Source organism: Danio rerio, chromosome 4 (assembly GCF_049306965.1).
Source record: "Danio rerio strain Tuebingen ecotype United States chromosome 4, GRCz12tu, whole genome shotgun sequence".
In the NCBI taxonomy this organism is placed as follows: domain Eukaryota; kingdom Metazoa; phylum Chordata; class Actinopteri; order Cypriniformes; family Danionidae; genus Danio; species Danio rerio.
The window spans coordinates 44,897,993-44,914,816 of record NC_133179.1 but is presented as its reverse complement, the minus strand read 5'-3'; the positions used below and the strand labels follow the sequence as shown (position 1 = coordinate 44,914,816).

Sequence of the window (16,824 nt, the reverse complement as noted above, 5' to 3'; positions counted from 1 at the left end):
ACCTGGAAACATTAAAAAAACTGATTTTCAAATCCATGTCCTCTCTGAACCCACACCCTTCACACCAAAAGGAGATGAAGACCTTGAGCTTGTCCATGCTGGACTTGGAAAAAGGCTTTTAACTGTTCCAGATCATTTTAAACACAGTGAGGTAATTGCAAATGTTACTATAATACTAGGAATTGATGGGAGTTTTATATCTGTTGGAAAAAAAAAAAAAAAACTAAATGATGAATTTTGTTTCATTCTTAAGATTGTCAGTCTGCTTGAAGGAGAGTTTCCCAAATTAAAAACACTTCAGGGTGGCTGGATGTTTTACAAGTCTACAGGTATTTATGTTTTGCATGTTACATATAAACAAAAAATGATTTGTGTGCATTTGCAATAACTTTGCACTTTTGTAAATTAATGAAACTGGTATGTGCTTTGTTGGCGTTAATAATTTAGTAATAAGCTTCATTAGTTTAAACTTTTTAGTCAAGGACATGTTTCTCTGCCATGTTCTAAGATTATGGCATGCCCTACTTCAGTTTTCCAGTGGTAAACAGAGCTTTATTGAACATTTCTGTCCAAAATTTTAGGTGACACATTTATAACAATATTGCTAGCCCAAGAAGGCAACAGTAGTCCTGAATGTGATTCTCAATTGATTTTGCCATTTGGTGGGGGTGGGCGGCGTAAGCTGTCTATAATTCCCACAGATGCTGATGGATACTCAACTCGACTCCTAAAATCAGTGTCAAATAATGGAAAGAACATGCTGTTTGTAGTTCCATTACAGGAACAGCTTTCCACTGAACCATTACTTTATGATTCTGTGGAGTTTGCTAAGATGCCACAGTCCAGCTGTATTAAATGTGGTAAGAAAATACCACTGCCATTGCTGCCCTTACACATTGAAGAGTGTAAAGAAGCTGAGACAGTAAGTCATACAGTATTATGGTTTTATTTTTCTATCAATATTATTTATTTACAATGCCAATGCATTTTGATTACTTTTATTAGGAGTCTTCAAATGATGTGACCATTCTAGATGATGATGTAGACGAAAATGTAATCGAAACTGTTGACCAGCCAAGCCCACTTCACCCCATCTTAGAACCATCATTACAGGTCTTTGATCAAAGCCTATTTCTTGTATTTGGGTATACTCACTATATTTGAATATACCCAATTCGTGGTTCCATAAAGAATGTGTTTGAAGCTATTAAAAATTTGAGACTATTCTTAATATTTTAGAATCTTTTTATGGGGTAGAATATGTATGTTCTTCAACAAATTTGCTACAAACATACATTGTTTAATTTATTTTTACTTTTTACAGATTTGTCCAATTTGCCAGATCTCTTTCCCAACTGATGTCTTGCCTTTTCATGCAAGCATGTGTGGTGAAGGGTACACAGCAAATTTTAGATAGTAGATTTAACTACCTTAGAGTTAGAATTAACACTCCCTCAGAGTTTATATGGGAACCACTATAAGTGTTAAAAATAACACTTTTGAAAGTGTTAACATTGTCAACACCAAGAGAGTGTTAATTAGCAAACTCTTATTGTGTAAAATATGTTAAATTTCCAAAAATAATACCAGCAGCTGTGGTTGCCAGAATCTTTCTGTGAAAAACATGGAAGTTTTATAGAACTGTATAAATTTACAAAAAAATAACCATATTTCATGAACTAACACATTGTTTATTTTACAAAATCATAGCTTAGTGCACAAAAATGTAAAGTCTTTAGATACAATAATGTGTTCATGTGTGATTGCAATTAGCAAACAGATTTTGACAGCATTAGTAACTACACAGTTACCTTTAAACAAAAGAAGATGCAGCATAACATCAAATAATCTCAGTTCATCTTGGACTTGAACAGAGACGCTATTATCCTCCACAATGGTGACACAAAAACCGTTTTGCTGTTTTTCTTTCTTTTTTTTTCATTTTTAGATTTTACGGAAAAATACCAGCAGCTGTGGTTGCCAGTAATCTGCTGTTTTTACATTCATAAATTCAGTTTACAGAATATTTCTGTTAAAAGCACATTCAACAGTCTGTATTTTTTATCGATCTCACACTGCAAATTTTAGATTTGGTAGATTTAACTACCTTAGAGTTAAAATTAACACTCCCTCAGTGTTTATATGGGAACCACTATAAGTGTTAAAATAACACTTTTGAAAGTGTTAAAATTTTTAACACCCAAAGTGTTAATTAGCAAACTCTTATTGTGTAAAATATCTGTTAAATGTATGTCAAAATACTGGCAGCAGTGGTTGCCAGTAATCTGCTGTTTTCAACATTTTACATTCGTAAATTCAGTTTCCAGAATATATCTGTTAAAAATACATCCCATAGTCTGTATTTTTTATTTGAACACACTTAAGCCTTAAATTCCAGAGCAAAATCCTAACTAGTGTCCTCACTACAGAGGGCTGAACACTGAGACAGTGATGAAGTTAATGAGACAATTAAGTGTCTAATTAAAGGAGGATTGAGAATTGATGAACAACTGTTAACAAGCAGAATCACTGAAGGACAGAAAAACACAAGCCAAAACCAAAGATTAAATCAACTCAGAAAAAAAAACTCTAAATAAAATAATAATCAGTAAAAATAAAACAAATTACACAATAAAAAAAAAAATTATTTTTCAACATCTTTAAAAAAAACTCATCAAATTAAACAACTTATCATGGAGCTTCACCTATTACTGACCTTTGACTTTATTTCTGTCATGTGAACAAAAGCTCTTAATGAAATTTCCGTTGTTCATTTGAAGTCACCATGATGGAGGACAGAGTCTGCTTTAGTCAGGCTCTTCAACTTCTAACTATAGATGTCTTTTATTTTGGCTGATTACACTACTTAAACATATAGCATGGAAAGCCGAAAGAAAATTAAAGTGTCATACTGAAGAGATTATTAATGATAATATAGCCATCCTTTCCTGCTTGTTTTCTAATTCAATATCATATTAGTTATGTGTGAGAAATAAATAATATACATAAATGAAACCACTGAAGCTCCAATAAAATAAAATAAAAACAATATTTACAATGAGAATGTTTGATCTATAGCAGAACTCAAAAACACACAGAGATCAATAATTAGTCTTTGAATCTCAATGATGGTGACAAACAAAAAAAATCAAGTAAAAAAAAAAACACTCTACTGAAATATTACCTCCCAAAAACAACACAAAATAAAGGAAAATAAAGAGATTGTAAGAACATAAAGCTGCATAATTTATTCATGCTGCAATGCATGCTGGGAGATTTGTACTATGCTGGCACCCAGCATGCATTGCGGCATGAACTATGCAGCTTTTTTTTTTTTTTTTTAGCAACCACGGTTGAGTTTCATGTCCTGATTCTTGATGCCTGTGTGTCATAAAGAGCAAGCTGGAGCTTGAATGTTTAGTGCATGACACTCTAATTATTAATTGCATCCTAATTATTTGTTGAATTTTCTATGAAGAGCAGCAGACTGCCAGTAGTATTGTCCCATGCAGTTTTAATACAACTATATTTACATATCTTTATGAATCAACTTAATAAACACCTGAAATTAAATCTATAACAATTAAGCATAAACAGTATAGTTTCTCTTGATCTTTCTTGCTATAGCTAATGAGTTTTAGAAACACAGCTATAGCAGTCAGAGAAACAATAGAATATAAGAGTAAAGCTTCAAGAGCTCAAATAAGCAGCCTCTGATCTCCATGATGGTGAGGTCAAATGAAATATTTTTAATAAAAAAATCTAAACCTCTGTTCATTGTCAAATATTCTTACAGAAATGAAGTCAAACTGTAATCAGTGAAGCTGCTTATACTATTAGTTAATGGAGTTGTTTAATCCTCTGTTTTAATTCAGTTGGTTTGGTGTGAGGCTGTGTCTGTAGTTTTATTTCTTCCTTCAATTTCTTATTCCTTCAGTGATTGTGCTTGTTAACAGCAGGTGTCTGAATTCACTTATTTGTGGTCATTCACTCTGTCTAGTGGACTAAACTAATTGACCAATTTAAGGGCCAGGTGAATGAGGGTGTGGCGAGATTTCAGACACTCTGATTAGTTTCTCAAATACAAGGGTTTTCTACAAAGGTAGATTTATGTTACTCTGTATGACAAGGAGGCAAATCAGCTTCTAACGCCGAGAGGGTTATTTTACCTTTATCTAACTCTAGAATTTTAACACTTTACTCTGAATTACCACAACACTGGAAATTTAACACCAATGAATTTGCTGTGTAAAGTTATGCTAAAAATTGTAGGATGACATGCCTTTAATACTAAAGGATTAGTTTGCACAGTTTGTTTTGGTTGTATATATCTCGAGGGAGATGTACAAAGATCAGATGGAATGTAGGGTAAAAAATTAACAAAATAATTTTCTGGTGGACTGTCTTAAATTTAAATTAATGTGTTGGTTTCATAAACTGGGTCAGTAGTAGACATTATTAGATTTGATGTATGTAGCTTTTATAAGCCTTGCTTTGAGAAAATCATTACTTGTGACTTTTGACATTAATGACTATAAACAGTATGTCATTGTAAGTTACATCCAGACTTTGTCTGGCACTAGGGTCTAAGCCTTGTCTATGAAACTGGGCAAATGCTTTTAATATGCATGAAAATTTTTGAAGTGGCTTAATGAACAAAATTGAAATTGTTTGTGTCTTGCCTGTTTTAGAGAAAGGACTTTTGGTGACAATGATTCTTCATTCACTTTAAATACAGAAGAATTGCCAGGACCCTCAACTGCACAATCTTCAACATCCCTGTCTGCAGGTTAGACACAACACATTTATTTTTTTTTTAGTGCTGTTGTACTGTAAAATGATAAGTGCATCTTTATTCATTTATTCTTTCATCTTTTTTGTATTGTTATTCAACTATGCTTGTAAAATGGTATTTAGATAAATTGTTCATTTGATTTCAGCATGGAAAAATGAAATTGACCCATTCAAATCATCTCGAATGTTCTGTGATGAGTTGCTCTCCATCAATTCACACTGTCTATCTCTATCATTACTCATCAACCAGTTTGATACTATGGATGAACAAGATAGTACCCTGGTTTCATTTTATAAAATGAACAGTGCTAATTGGTCCACTCCATTGAAATATAGATTGACTGGTACTCCTTTTTTATTATTAAAATCATTTGAATCGCTTATAGTCTGTACAGTTTGTGCAACGAACTTGCTTCATTTTGTATTTTTTTTAGGAGATGCAGCTGTTGGCAAGGGAGTTAACCGCCATATTTTGTCAATGATGATGCAAAAACTGAAGACTGGCTTCACTTTAAATTTGGGTTTGTAATTGGTTGCAGTTCGGTTACATGTGCACACACACACACACACACACACACACACACACACACACACACACACACACACACACATATATATATAAGTTAATTTTCGTCAACACTGCCTGTAACCCTGACCTTTTTCTGTATGATTTCGTGCACTGTACTTGAGAAGCCTTTTGCACACCTGATAAGATGTAAAATGTTCATAACATTATCTTTCTATTTACTGGTGGGCAATGCAGATCGATGCTGACTGGTACACCACCACAGTGCATACAGAGAAAACATTTGTTTAGAATTTTACAGATGTGATTTGATGTTTTATGTCTCTTTTGCTTTTGGGCTATTACAGATTTTATACAACTAGTACTATTAGTTAATTCTTACTGATTGGATTTTTTTAGGTTCATCTACTACAGCCCTTTTTGAGGGGGAAAAAAAACCACCGTGTACCTTCTGCATCTGCTGTACTACGGGACAGCAACCTGTTCCAGATGGCTGGCCGGATGATAGGCCATTCATTTTTGCATGGAGGTCCTAGTCTTTCTGGACTGAGCATACCCGTGGTCATAATCAGCTCAGACCTCAATTATTTTAAAATAATTTAATTCACAGGAATTAGAAAAAATAAGAAAGTTACATTTATTTTTTAATTCTCCCCAAAATTAAAGAACTTCAGTTAAAATGATTAATGATGTGTCTCCATCAAAAGAATTCCTGAGATTAAAAGTTGATACTGAGGAGAACTTGTCAATTTTGTGAAAGTTATTAAAAACACTGAGCATGTTTATACAACTGCATATACTCATGTACATGACTCATAACACATAATGTCGTGCAGATCATTAATTCTATTTTATTTACTTGTGTAAATATATATTTATTCACTTTTTAAATTAAATACAGTAATATTATTGACTAATATGAAAATGTTTATCTGATTTATGTACAATGCAGTTTTTACAGTAATATTTTTTTGTCTTTTAGTAGAAATATTATATGAGTGACTTGCTTTGTTTATCAAATAAAGTGTATCTAATTGGATTTGCATTTTAAACATTAAATAAAAGTTTAAAAGATAATATTTTTTGTTTCACATATTTAGGTTTTAGTTATAATACTCCCAAAATATTTTGGCAGAAATCCACAGATTTTTATCAATATTCTTCACAGAAATAGCAAAAAACGTTGACAGATTCTTTCTGGCCCTACTCATGACTCATAATACGTAATGCATAATACAGAATGTCTCATGTCAATATCCATTTAAACCCTTTTTACAATAAACAAGTTAAATTTGGTGTAACTAAAACAAATTGTACACAGCATTACCTGGTTAACAACCTTTTATGCTTTGCAAAACATTCCTTATTTGTAAATGCAGGTTTTTGGACCTTCTTTTTAAGTGTGACTTTGAGATTATTAGACTCATGAAAGGCCTAATAAAAGTATCCTCTTTCAATTTTTATTTTGCTCACCTATCATTGCTGTTTAGGAATAGTATATATATATATATATATATATATATATATATATATATATATATATATATATATATATATATATATATATATATATATTAGGGATGCACGATATATCGGCGGCCATATCGGTATCGGCCGATAAATGCTATTTTTAGGACTATCGTTATCGATCCGATGTCTAAATTCGGCCGATATCTTTAAGCCGATAAATTACGTAATTGTACAGACTTGCGCGCTGCGCACGCGTGGGCGGAACTTGTTCAGACTTGCCCACTGCACTATAATGGATCTCTCTTCACACTGTTTATTCCTTCAAAGTCTGTCATTTCTTCAAGTGGTATTGCTGTGCGTTAATAAGTCAGTAAGTAACCATGTTTCTTATCATTGTAGATGTGTTTGATCGAGTGTCATTGTGTATTTTGCTTTAAATCGCCTCAGGAAAAATATTAACTATGTAAACCTTTCCAGCTCCGTCTCTTTGTTGTGTAGAGATAGCAGGGATTCTTAACTTATTACTCCAGGGCCGAATAATATTAGTTTCGTGGTGAATTGCCTTCTCTTTTAGTTGCAGCCGGCGAATGAACGAGGAAACATGTAACTTGGTCCAAAATATTTATTACTTTCCGTGTGGTACAACAAATCAGTCACCTAAAATAGTCTCATTGCCCAAAAACCGCTCCTCTCTCTCTCCCTCTCCCTCTACGCTTCACACACACACACACCAAACTGCAACTGGACCCGCACATTTTACAACACGTGTAAACAGTTGTTTGTAATCTGATTATTTGTTATTATCAACGTGTTGCTTGTCATGTGTTGTTGATGTTAGATGTATTAAGTTTGATCGAAATATTCATATTGATTATGACGAGCGCGCGAGCTGTCACTGCACACACACACACACTGTAGCACGGGGGAGAGGTGAATCCAGTCATAGAGCCTCTCGACCAGCGGCTCATTCTGTCTTTATATTCAGCTCTGTTAGCCATAAAGTCAGCTCATTGCAGGTTTTGTATGAAAATCTGACTCTGATGGCAACTCTTCCTCTACAGTTGAGTAAAACTCAGCGGTTTATCATAAACTTTTCATCGATCATTTTCCCCCCGCAATTGACAGCAAGAACGAGCGCAGACGCATCTGATTGACAAGCAGCAGCTACATGTTCGAAAGAATCTAAAACGCCAAATAGCATGAATCTGTGCCGCATTTTCTAAACGTACTATCTGTAAGCTATTTACTTGTACGGTGGCTATGAACTGTCAAAACACCTCTAAAAAAGGCTTTTTCGGACATGACGTATTTGTACATGTGTACATCACTGTAACACGTTTTATTCAAGAACATTTGAGCTGGTTTCAGTCCTTAGTGCTTTCATTCTCATCTTATTTAAATATATTTAATTTGCTTGTTGAATAAATCATATTTTGTTATTTAACCTTCTTAATTTTATGCAACAGTCAAGTTGCATGTTAATTTGCTATGAAGAAAAGGAAGTAATGTATTTTTTGCATGCTGATTTATGTGAAATCTTGAATATAGGTCTATAATCACCTTGCAATTTTGAAGTTAAAGCTTTTTTGCTTTGAGTATAGACTATTTAGTTCATAAAAGAAGTTCAATCTTTTATGAAGTTTGCTGTATAAAAATATATCATTTTGAAATATTTATAAATATCGGCCTATACATATTGGCTATCGGCCTCCAAGTCTTAAGAATTATTGGTTATCGGTATCGGCCAAAAAAATCCATATCGGTGCATCCCTAATATATATATATATATATATATATATATATATATATATATATATATATATATAGGAACAATCAGAATGTTAATAATTAAATATCTTGTTACTCTTAAAATAATTTACCTTTAACACAATAAACCTAAAACTATAACCTACACACACACACACCACTTGCAGACAGCACACAATATAATCTATCAGTGCACATGAGTAGTACAATATGTAATGCATATAAATAATATTTGGAATTTACAGATAGCTGAAGTCCTTCAGTAGTCTAATGAGTACTGGAATTAGCATGTAAGCTAACAAATCACTCATGTTCTCATTCACAATAGCAACACTGGGTTTCCCATACACCGATTTATTTGTAGTAATGTGGGAGTTTTCACATGAACATTTCTTTAAGGGAAACTAGTTGTCCATAGAAAGTTTAATTGTCTTTATGAAGAAAACTTGTTTATTTTCTAAAATATGTCCATCAAAATAAAAGTGTAGTGTTTTAAAAGCAAAGTCTCCATTTGTACCCACAACACATCAAGAGTTTATCAAGTCAAAATCTCATAATTTGACAAAAATCTGATCTGTGGTAACTGGCAAATGGCATTGTGTAGTCTGAACAGGGCTTTATGGAGTCTGCATCAGTCTCTCACTGTCATTGCAAGTTCACACCGGCCGAGTTTAGGTGGACTTTCATTCACCAACATTTTTTGTGAAACGGCAGACAAAAGCCCAAAATTGGAGGCAAATCGGTGTTTGTTCAAGGGAGTGAAAATCAAACAATGTGAATAATCAAAAACACAATCTAAGGGTGTAGGACAGTTTACCCTGCATATCCCCAAACATTTTCTCCTCCCTAATCTTTCTAATTCTCTTTTCAGTGCCGATCATTTGATTGCAGTGTGCAATGTGCACAAATTTGGTTTTCAGTTCATAATAACTTGAAACACATATAGAGTTATTTTGCTTTATTGCAGCCCTGTAGAAACTCTCACAACCTGGCACATCTTCACCCCTCTTCAGTTATTGAGTTTAAATCTTTAGGTTCAAAGGGTTTCATTCCAGTAACTTGAGATGTATTCAGGAGTTCACACTTGTCTCGAGATGCTATCCCATGCTATCCCATGAAAGCCTTAAGCTCTGCTGGACAAGGCCTCATTTTTTCTCTCCATTGTGAAGCTTCATGTGATTGACGAGGCATCTTTTATGTTTGAAGACCTTTCCACTCTCACTGCATCGAAAACGCTCGCCTGAGTGAATCTTCATGTGTTGCTTAATGGAGTCTTTGCATGAGAGACTCTTTCCACAATGATCACATGTAAACACTGTGGTTCCAGTATGACCATTCGTGTGATTCATGATTCTAGCTTTGGTTGTGAAGCTCTTTCCACACTGAGCACATGCAAACGGCTTCTGTTCGGTGTGAGTTATCATGTGGTGTTTGAGTGAGCCTTTATGTGGGAACCTTTTACCACACTCTGTGCATGTGTAAGGTTTCTCTCCAGTGTGAATCCTCATGTGGATGGTAAGGTTTTGTTTTTGAGAAAAACCTTTCCCACACTGTGTACAAATAAAGCTTCTCTCTCCAGTGTGAGTTTTCATGTGGACTTCAAGGTTGCCATTTTGCTTACAACTCTTTCCACACTGAGGGCAAGAATAGAGCCTCTCCCCAGTGTGAATTCTTCTGTGCACTGCCAAGTTTCCTGTAGAATAGAAGCTTTTTCCACACTGTTAGCATGCGTACAGCCTCTCTCCAGTGTGAATTCTCATGTGCACTTTTAAGTTTCCTGTATTATAGAAGCTTTTTTTCACACTGTTTGCAGGTGTAAGGTTTCTCCCTAGTGTGGTCACGGTTTGGCTTTTGACTGAAACTCTTTCTACTCTGTTTACAGCTGAAATTACACCTAGACTTGGATTTCCGGGGTTTTCTGTGTGATGAAGTCTTTTAGTGAGTGTGGGTTTTTCATCACTCATTATTTCTTGTTGTTTCTCTTCTATTTCACTCCATTGATGTGTCTCTTCTTTCAGCACCATCAGGTCTTCAAAAAAGTGAACTTTAGTATAAAGGCAAACTGGCAAGCATGAAATGGATGTTTACCCTAAATATTAAAATGAGCTTACCATTTACTCTCCATCATGTGGTTTTAAACATTTCCTGTCTTCTGGAACACAAAGTAAGCTAGCATTTTTATCACAATATCGTAATTTGTCTTCAACAGAATCAAGAAACTCATCAAGGTTTAAAACCAAACAATGGAAAGTAAATGGTGAGGCTATTTTCATTTCTGTGTCAGAAAGTCATACCAACACTGACTCACATAATCAACACATCTCTTGACTCTGGTTTATTCCCCACTGTATTACTACTGTAATTGTGAATCTTTACTGTTCCTGTTTCAACAGGGTGCTCTTGCTAAAAGGAGCAATGGCAGAGAGAGACTTCCAGTGCAGACTTTGTTAAGATGCTGCAATCTAATCGTGGGAAAGACACTTGCTCCTGAGCAGATTCGAGCTTGGGGATGTGTTGCTGTCACACCAACAAGTCTGCCGTGAGTTTCAAAGAACACATTATACTGACTAGTTGCCAACTTAAATGTACTTTCTTATTTCCAGCGTTCACTGAGACTCACACACACACTCAAGCAGTTTGGCCATATTTAAAACCTTTTCTGGCAGCTGTAGGATTCGAACCCACACCCCCGAAGAGACAGGAGCCTAAATCCAGCGCCTTAGACCACTACGAGCAGAAGCGTGCAGTATCACTTTGCAAGTCTGTTTGCTCAAGCAGAAAGGTCATTCTCAAGCATCCTAAAAGGACTGCCTGGCAGCAGTGGGATTCGAACCCACGCCCCCAAAGAGACTGAAGCCTTAATCTAGCGCCTTAGACCACTCGGCCACGCTACCTTGCCAAGCTGCTTTCCCAGAGCAGTTTTTGCACCAACTTGTTTCAAGTAGCGCAACAGCACTGGGAAATCAGTTGAATTTGGCCATGCATTGCTGGAGCTCCTCAACAAAGAAAGAGAGCTGCTTAATACCAGCTTAGGAAGCACTCCCACCTTCCTGTCAAGCACAGTTCTGTCTCTATTAGAGCACACCTCAAGGCATTTGAAGTCTACTCCAAACGGCAGCCAGCTGCGATGCATTTAAGCACCTGATTACAAGGTAACTGTTATTTCACAAAAGAGTGAGTTACTGATTCCATCACAGCAGACCCCACATTGTTGTTGTTATTATATTCAAATCCAGTTATAGAGTATTACTACTCTAATTGTGAATCTTTACTGTTCCTGTTTCAACAGGGTGCTCTTGCTAAAAGGAGCAATGGCAGAGAGAGACTTCCAGTGCAGACTTTGTTAAGATGCTGCAATCTAATCGTGGGAACGACACTTGCTCCTGAGCAGATTCGAGCTTGGGGATGTGTTGCTGTCACACCAACGAGTCTGCCGTGAGTTTCAAAGAACACATTATACTGACTAGTTGCCAACTTAAATGTACTTTCTTATTTCCAGCGTTCACTGAGACTCACACACACACTCAAGCTGTTTGGCCATATTTAAAACCTTTTCTGGCAGCTGTAGGATTCGAACCCACACCCCCAAAGAGACAGGAGCCTAAATCCAGCGCCTTAGACCCCTCGGCCATGCTACCCTAGATGTATCTTTGCAGTGGTCCGTTTTCTGCCCAATTTTACGGAAGCAGAACAGCAGAGAAGACGCAGAGCTTCCTAGTGAAGCCCTTAAACTTTGGCCAAGAAGTCTACATTTGGATGCGAGCTGAAGCGTGCAGTATCACTTTGCAAGTCTGTTTGCTCAAGCAGAGAGGTCATTCTCAAGCATCCTAAAAGGACTGCCTGGCAGCGGATGGGATTTGAACGCACACCCACAAAGAGACTGGAACCTAAATCCAGCGCCTTAGATCCCTTGGCTACGCTATCCCAGATGACTCCATGCAGAGGTCCCTTTTCTGCCCAATTTTACGGAAGCAGAGAGGACGCCGAGCTTCCTAGTGAAGCCCTTCAACTTTGGCCAAGGAGTCTACGTTTGGATGTGAGTGAAAGCATGCAGTATTACTTTACAAGTATGTTTGCTCAAGCAGAGAGGTCATTCTCAAGCATCCTAAAAGGACTGCCTGGCAGCGGTGGGATTCGAACCCATGCCCCCGAAGAGACTGGAGCCTTAATCCAGCGCCTTAGACCGCTCGGCCACGCTACCTTGCCAAGCTGCTTTCCCTGAGCAGTTTTCACACCAACTTGTTTCACGTAGCGCAACAGCGCTGGGAAATCAGTTGAATTTGGCCATGCATTGCTGGAGCTCCTCCACAAAGAAAGAGAGCTGCTTAATACTAGCTTAGGAAGCACTCCCACCTTCCTGTCAAGCACAGTTCTGTCTCTATTAGAGCACACCTCAAGGCATTTGAAGTCTACTCCAAACGGCAGCCAGCTGCGATGCATTTAAGCACCTGATTACAAGGTAACTGTTATTTCACAAAAGAGTGAGTTACTGATTCCATCACAGCAGACCCCACATTGTTGTTATTATATTCAAATCCAGTTATAGAGTATTACTACTCTAATTGTGAATCTTTACTGTTCCTGTTTCAATAGGGTGCTCTTGCTAAAAGGAGCAATGGCAGAGAGAGACTTCCAGTGCAGACTTTAAGATGCTGCAATCGAATAGTGGGAAAGACACTTGCTCCTGAGCAGATTCGAGCTTGGGGATGTGTTGCTGTCACACCAACGAGTCTGCCGTGAGTTTCAAAGAACACATTATACTGACTAGTTGCCAACTTAAATGTACTCTCTCATTTCCAGCGGTCACTGAGAACACGCACGCACTCAAGCAGTTTGTCCGTGTTTAAAATCACATCTGGCAGCGGTGGGATTCGAACCCACGCCCCCGAAGAGACTGGAGCCTAAATCCAGCGCCTTAGACCCCTCGGCCACGCTTCCCTAGATGTGTCTTTGCAGTGGTCCCTTTTCTGCGCAATTTTACGGAAGCAGAACAGCAGAGAAGATGCAGAGCTTCCTAGTGAAGCCCTTAAACTTTGGCCAAGAAGTCTACATTTGGATGCGAGCTGAAGCGTGCAGTATCACTTTGCAAGTCTGTTTGCTCAAGCAGAGAGGTCATTCTCAAGCATCCTAAAAGGACTGCCTGGCAGCGGATGTGATTTGAACGCACACCCACAAAGAGACTGGAGCCTAAATCCAGCGCCTTAGATCCCTTGGCTACGCTATCCCAGATGACTCCATGCAGAGGTCCCTTTTCTGCCCAATTTTACGGAAGCAGAGAGGACGCCGAGCTTCCTAGTGAAGCTCTTCAACTTTGGCCAAGGAGTCTACGTTTGGATGTGAGTGAAAGCATGCAGTATTACTTTACAAGTATGTTTGCTCAAGCAGAGAGGTCATTCTCAAGCATCCTAAAAGGACTGCCTGGCAGCGGTGGGATTCGAACCCACGCCCCCGAAGAGACTGGAGCCTTAATCCAGCGCCTTAGACCGCTCGGCCACGCTACCTTGCCAAGCTGCTTTCCCTGAGCAGTTTTCACACCAACTTGTTTCACGTAGCGCAACAGCGCTGGGAAATCAGTTGAATTTGGCCATGCATTGCTGGAGCTCCTCCACAAAGAAAGAGAGCTGCTTAATACTAGCTTAGGAAGCACTCCCACCTTCCTGTCAAGCACAGTTCTGTCTCTATTACTGGATACAGCATCATGTCTAGAGCATCATGTCTAGACCAATTATGTCCTCTTGCATCCAGGCCAGCCTGTGCCAGTCCTCCTGCACCCTGGCTCTCGGATGCTCTCCGTGAGCATCGCTCAAAACTTCGAGCTGCAGAAAGAATTTGGCGGAAAACTAAAAATCCTGCACAGCTCTTAACATACCAAACTCTTCTGTCCTCTTTCTCGGCTGAGGTTACTTCGGCAAAGCAGACATATTACCGTCTGAAAATCAACAATGCCACTAATCCTCGCCTACTTTTTAAAACCTTTTCCTCCCTCCTCTATCCTCCTCCTCCACCCGCATCCTCCACACTTACTACTGATGACTTTGCTACATTCTTTTGCACCAAAACTGCAAAAATCAGTGCTCAATTTGCTGCACCTACAACAAACACGCAAGGTACACCACCAACACCACACACACTCACCTCTTTTTCTCAGCTCTCTGAGTCTGAGGTGTCCAAACTGGTGCTATCTAGCCATGCAACCACCTGTCCACTCAATCCCATTCCCTCTCATCTCTTGCAAGCCATCTCTCCTGCAGTCATACCAACACTGACTCACATAATTAACACATCTCTTGACTCTGGTTTATTCCCCACTTCATTTAAGCAGGCTAGGGTAACCCCACTGCTAAAGAAACCCAACCTGGACCATACGCTACTTGAAAACTACAGACCAGTATCCCTGCTTCCATTCATGGCCAAGATTCTGGAGAAAGTAGTGTTCAATCAAGTCCTGGACTTTCTTACTCAAAACAATCTCATGGACAACAAGCAATCCGGCTTTAAGAAAGGCCACTCAACTGAGACTGCCCTGCTCTCGGTCGTGGAGGATCTCAGACTGGCTAAAGCAGACTCTAAATCATCAGTCCTCATTTTGCTGGACTTGTCAGCTGCTTTTGACACTGTCAACCACCAGATCCTGCTATCTACGCTTGAGTCACTGGGCGTTGCGGGCACTGTTATACAATGGTTCAGATCTTACCTCACTGACAGATCATTCAGGGTGTCTTGGAGGGGTGAGGTGTCCAACCTACAGCATCTAAACACTGGGGTACCTCAAGGCTCTGTTCTTGGGCCACTTCTCTTCTCCATCTACACATCATCTCTAGGACCAGTCATCCAGAGACATGGATTCTCCTACCACTGCTATGCTGATGATACCCAGCTATACCTCTCTTTTCATCCTGATGATCCCTCGGTTCCAGCTCGCATTTCAGCCTGCCTGTTGGATATTTCAGACTGGATGAAAGATCATCATCTTCAGCTGAACCTCGCAAAAACGGAAATGCTTGTAGTTTCTGCCAACTCGACTCTACACCATAACTTTTCAATCCAGATGGATGGGGCAACCATTACTGCATCCAAAATGGTGAAAAGCCTTGGAGTAACGATTGATGAGCAACTAAACTTCTCTGACCACATCTCTAGAACTGCTCGATCGTGCAGATTCACACTCTATAACATCAGAAAGATCCAACCCTTCTTATCTGAACATGCAGCTCAACTCCTTGTTCATGCTCTTGTTCTCTCCAAACTGGATTACTGTAACTCTCTACTAGCTGGGCTTCCAGCTAACTCTATCAAGCCTCTTCAACTGCTCCAGAATGCAGCAGCACGAGTGGTCTTCAATGAACCTAAACGAGCACATGTCACTCCGCTGCTAGTCCGTTTGCACTAGCTGCCAGTTGCTGCTCGCATCAAATTCAAAGCTCTGATGTTTGCCTACAAAGTGACTTCTGGCCTTGCTCCTTATCTGCTCTCGCTTCTGCAGATCTATGTGCCCTCCAGAAACTTGCGTTCTGTGAATGAACGTCGCCTCGTGGTTCCATCCCATAGGGGGAAGAAATCACTTTCGCGAACGCTCACGCTCAATCTGCCCAGTTGGTGGAATGAACTCCCTAACTGCATCAGAACAGCAGTCACTCGCTACTTTCAAGAAATGACTAAAAACTCAACTATTTAGTCTCCACTACACTTCCTAATCTGTAATTGCCTCTCTGAATATCACACTAACTGTACCCACAAAAAAAAAATACTAATACTAATACTACTAATACTTCCCTTCTTAGACTTTACAGACCTGAAACTTGCTTATAGCACTTATTCATTGTTGCTCTTGGTTGTGTAAATTGCTTCCTTGTCCTCATTTGTAAGTCGCTTTGGATAAAAGCGTCTGCTAAATGACTAAATGTAAAATGTAAATGTACATGTCTATTAGAGCACACCTCAAGGCATTTGAAGTCTACTCCAAACGGCAGCCAGCTGCGATGCATTTAAGCACCTGATTACAAGGTAACTGTTATTTCACAAAAGAGTGAGTTACTGATTCCATCACAGCAGACCCCACATTGTTGTTATTATATTCAAATCCAGTTATAGAGTATTACTACTCTAATTGAGAATCTTTACTGTTCCTGTTTCAATAGGGTGCTCTTGCTAAAAGGAGCAATGGCAGAGAGAGACTTCCAGTGCAGACTTTGTTAAGATGCTGCAATCTAATCGTGGGAAAGACACTTGCTCCTGAGCAGATTCGAGCTTGGGGATGTGTTGCTGTC

The 16,824-nt window shown here is 38.5% G+C and overlaps 2 long non-coding RNA genes and 4 other non-coding genes across 6 annotated transcripts; 2 read left to right on the top strand and 4 right to left on the bottom strand.

Annotated features, from left to right (window-relative positions):
• The first annotated feature begins 770 nt into the window (after positions 1-770).
• Positions 771-1,395, top strand: LOC141381747 (uncharacterized). Its single transcript, XR_012402399.1, has 3 exons — positions 771-922; positions 1,006-1,113; positions 1,325-1,395. It is a non-coding gene; the product is annotated as an uncharacterized lncRNA (long non-coding RNA).
• Positions 1,396-4,691: 3,296 nt separating this feature from the next.
• On the top strand, positions 4,692-5,316 carry LOC108184048 (uncharacterized). Its single transcript, XR_012402381.1, has 3 exons — positions 4,692-4,789; positions 4,941-5,138; positions 5,229-5,316. It is a non-coding gene; the product is annotated as an uncharacterized lncRNA (long non-coding RNA).
• Positions 5,317-11,369: 6,053 nt separating this feature from the next.
• Positions 11,370-11,451, bottom strand: trnal-aag (transfer RNA leucine (anticodon AAG)). The gene has a single exon. It is a non-coding gene; the product is annotated as a tRNA-Leu (tRNA).
• Positions 11,452-12,676: 1,225 nt separating this feature from the next.
• trnal-aag (transfer RNA leucine (anticodon AAG)) lies at positions 12,677-12,758 on the bottom strand. The gene has a single exon. It is a non-coding gene; the product is annotated as a tRNA-Leu (tRNA).
• Positions 12,759-13,413: 655 nt separating this feature from the next.
• On the bottom strand, positions 13,414-13,495 carry trnal-uag (transfer RNA leucine (anticodon UAG)). Its single transcript has one exon. It is a non-coding gene; the product is annotated as a tRNA-Leu (tRNA).
• A 481-nt stretch (positions 13,496-13,976) lies between these two features.
• trnal-aag (transfer RNA leucine (anticodon AAG)) lies at positions 13,977-14,058 on the bottom strand. The gene has a single exon. It is a non-coding gene; the product is annotated as a tRNA-Leu (tRNA).
• Between the last annotated feature and the right edge of the window lie 2,766 nt (positions 14,059-16,824).